The following is a 3,831-nucleotide window of genomic DNA, read 5'->3' on the forward strand; positions in this document are numbered from 1 at the left end:
AGAGGAAGTAAAAGTCGTAACAAGGTTTCCGTAGGTGAACCTGCGGAAGGATCATTAACAAGATTTGTTTTGTGCGTATTTCATTATACAAACAAAAACATAAATCAAGTTTTAGAAACCGAAACCGTCATCGTCGATCAAGCAGTTGGCTCGAGGTAGCTTCAATCGATCGGATTAGCCTTCCTTAACATTTTGTGGGAGCGGCGCCGTGAGATAATAGTGAGCTATCACGTTGCCCGATCGACGTTAAACATCTGGTCGGCGTCTCCTCTTGGCTTACGTCCGTCGTTTCAGAACGATCGCAGATTATGTGAGCATTTGGTTAGACGATTATGACCGGAACCCTATATGGATGCGATCGTTTAGACCGATTATCCGGGTACCTAGAACGCACGTAGAGTTTTGTGGTTGGGCGAAGTTTCGTGATGTGCACGGAACGAGGAGCCGGCCGCTGGCTTTGCGTTCGTGTGGTTGGGCGAAGTTTCGTGATGTTTACGAGATGAGGAGCCGGCCGCCTATGTCGGCGTTTGTGGTTGGGCGAAGTTCCTTGACGGAACGAGGAGCCGGCTGCTTATGCTGACGTTCGTGGTTGGGCGAAGTCTTGTGATATCCTCGAAACGAGGAGCCGGCCGCACGTGTGTGCAGCCTTCGTTGTAGGTCCATGTTTAGAGATGCTCACGAAATGAGGAGCCGGCCGCTTATGTCGGCGTTTGTGGTTGGGCGAAGTTCCTTGATGGAACGAGGAGCCGGCTGCTTATGCTGACGTTCGTAGTTGGGCGAAGTCTCGTGATGTGCTCGGAATAAGGATTCGAAGCGCTTGGATTGCCGCGTTCGTGGCTGGGCGAAGTTTCGTGTTTGGCACGGAACGAGGAGCCGGCTGCAGGTTTTAAAGATTCTCGCCCGAAATCGATCAGTCGTTACCGTTGTCTACGGACTTCGGTAGGACGATCTATTCCAGGGACGAAGACGTCGACGTTGTGCGACGCCCGTTACATTAGCGTTTTTATGCTCTTTCGGGATTGTCTGCGACGTTTGTCTCCGTCCGAATTTTTTACGATAATTGTCACTAGATTAGTACGCAAACTAGTTGAACCGAAGATTTTGCGCCGATCGACTGACGTATTGACCCTTCAGTGGGTCGTCTCAGTCATTGGAATGTCATTCTCGAGGAGGTTCGCAGTTGGCGTCTCGTATTTCGAGGGAAAGTCCATTGCGACTAGTACCGAGAAATCGAACATAAAAGATTACCCTGAACGGTGGATCACTTGGCTCGTGGGTCGATGAAGAACGCAGCTAATTGCGCGTCAACATGCGAACTGCAGGACACATGAACATCGACATTTCGAACGCACATTGCGGTCCTCGGACACTGTCCTCGGACCACTCCTGACTGAGGGTCGGTTCCATTACAAAGACTGCCCGGCCAGACGTTATGGCTTGACGAAGTGACGACGTAAAGGTCGTCTAACGTTGATCCTGTACCGAAGGTCATTTGGGCGAGTTGGACGGTTTGCCGCGTGACGATCAACGTTCTGTCGTTTCGACGCCTCGTGTGTTGGAATGATGAGGAGTTGTTTTCGTAACGCGCCGTCTTGAATTGCGAAAGCATATATTGTGGTGTCGTGGTATTGCTCGATCTGCGCCCATGACTGTAGACATGCGATCGTCGTGTCCGAGAAATCTGAACGACGTCCGATCGCTTTAATGTGCCAGTTGTCGCGCGTTGCGGATGAGCTTTCATGAGCGCACCCCCGAAACACCGAAGCACTTTGCTTGGATTCGCATGATCCGCCATACGGAGCAGGAGATAATAGACGCCTTTGAGTAGGCTAACTCCCTCGCGTAAGGTACGTGATTTTATGAGCCGCCAAAGGTTAGTTTCGGAACGTTTCGATGATTTGAACATACGACCTCAGGACAGGTGAGACTACCCGCTGAATTTAAGCATATTATTAAGCGGAGGAAAAGAAACTAACTAGGATTCCCTTAGTAGCGGCGAGCGAACAGGGATTAGCCCAGCACTGAATCCCGCGATCGTAACCGGTCGCCGGGAGATGTGGTGTTTGGAAGGATCCATTATCTGGCGAGTTCGCGGCGCGTTCAAGTCCATCTTGAATGGGGCCATCGCCCATAGAGGGTGCCAGGCCCGTAGCGACCGCTGCGGCTTGCTAGAGGATCTCTTCTTAGAGTCGGGTTGCTTGAGAGTGCAGCCCTAAGTGGGTGGTAAACTCCATCTAAGGCTAAATATAACCACGAGACCGATAGCGAACAAGTACCGTGAGGGAAAGTTGAAAAGAACTTTGAAGAGAGAGTTCAAGAGTACGTGAAACCGTTCAGGGGTAAACCTGAGAAACCCGAAAGGTCGAATGGGGAGATTCATTCGCGCCTGTTGTTGGGATTTACTGACTGTGGAAACGGCGACGTTCGCGTTGGCTGTTCCCTTCGGTTCATCTCCGGCTTCGGACGCGTGCACTTCTCCCCTAGTAGGTCGTCGCGATCCGTTGGGTGCTGTTCTACGGTCTCGAGTGTAGCCCGTGAGCTCGGATTTTCCGATGTTTACGGACACTGGGTTTCCGAACAGCTCGCTCGACGGTTTACTGATGGCGGGAGGCCGCGACTTAGTTCGCGTCCGGCCCGTGGCAAGTATGTGAATTGTGATGGCGATCGGACCTAGTGCCGATTCCGTCCGTTTGCGACTGTTCGCCGCGGTGTTCTTGGACAGACCTCTTGAAACGCCGATCAGCGACGCTATTGCTTTGGGTACTTTCAGGACCCGTCTTGAAACACGGACCAAGGAGTCTAGCGTGTGCGCGAGTCATTGGGAATCACTAAACCTAAAGGCGCAATGAAAGTAACGGTTCACTTTATGTGAACTAAGGGAAGATGGTCGGTCTCCATGACTGACCCGCATTCCCGGGGCGCCTCATTCTCATTGCGAGAGGAGGCGCACCAAGAGCGTACACGCTGGGACCCGAAAGATGGTGAACTATGCCTGGTCAGGACGAAGTCAGGGGAAACCCTGATGGAGGTCCGTAGCGATTCTGACGTGCAAATCGATCGTCGGAACTGGGTATAGGGGCGAAAGACTAATCGAACCATCTAGTAGCTGGTTCCCTCCGAAGTTTCCCTCAGGATAGCTGGCGCTCGTTGCATACGAGTCTCATCCGGTAAAGCGAATGATTAGAGGCATTGGGGTCGAAACGACCTCAACCTATTCTCAAACTTTAAATGGGTGAGATCTCCGGCTTGCTTGAATGTGAAGCCGCGAGATTTCGGATCAGAGTGCCAAGTGGGCCATTTTTGGTAAGCAGAACTGGCGCTGTGGGATGAACCAAACGCCGAGTTAAAGCGCCTAAATCGACGCTTATGGGATACCATGAAAGGCGTTGGTAACTTAAGACAGCAGGACGGTGGCCATGGAAGTCGGAATCCGCCAAGGAGTGTGTAACAACTCACCTGCCGAAGTTACTAGCCCTGAAAATGGATGGCGCTGAAGCGTCGTGCTTATACTCGGCCGTCAGTGGCATGTGCGGTCGCCCTTCGGGGCGGTCATGAAGCCCTGATGAGTAGGAGGGTCGCGGAGGTGAGCGCAGAAGGGCTGGCCGTGAGGCCGTCTGGAGCCGCCTTCGGTGCAGATCTTGGTGGTAGTAGCAAATACTCCAGCGAGGCCCTGGAGAGCTGAGGTGGAGAAGGGTTTCGTGTGAACAGCCGTTGCACACGAGTCAGTCGATCCTAAGCCCTAGGCGAAAGCCGATGTTGATGTGGCGTTGTTAATCGTGTTTATAAGTGGTGGCAGAAATGCTATGCATCTTGACGCGTGACGCACGCCCG

General features: G+C 52.5%; 2 non-coding genes across 2 annotated transcripts in view; both read left to right on the forward strand.

Moving 5' to 3' along the window:
* LOC123687639 overlaps nt 1-57 on the forward strand; it is a 1,906-nt gene extending 1,849 nt beyond the window's left edge. Inside the window, exon 1 of the ribosomal RNA XR_006749355.1 lies at nt 1-57. This exon is cut by the window's left edge and continues 1,849 nt beyond it. This is a non-coding gene — a ribosomal RNA (small subunit ribosomal RNA).
* Nucleotides 58-1,245: 1,188 nt separating this feature from the next.
* Nucleotides 1,246-1,400, forward strand: LOC123687168. Its single transcript, XR_006748909.1, has one exon. It is a non-coding gene; the product is annotated as a 5.8S ribosomal RNA (ribosomal RNA).
* Nucleotides 1,401-3,831: the final 2,431 nt, after the last annotated feature.

Source organism: Harmonia axyridis, chromosome X, assembly GCF_914767665.1.
Source record: "Harmonia axyridis chromosome X, icHarAxyr1.1, whole genome shotgun sequence".
Taxonomy (NCBI): domain Eukaryota; kingdom Metazoa; phylum Arthropoda; class Insecta; order Coleoptera; family Coccinellidae; genus Harmonia; species Harmonia axyridis.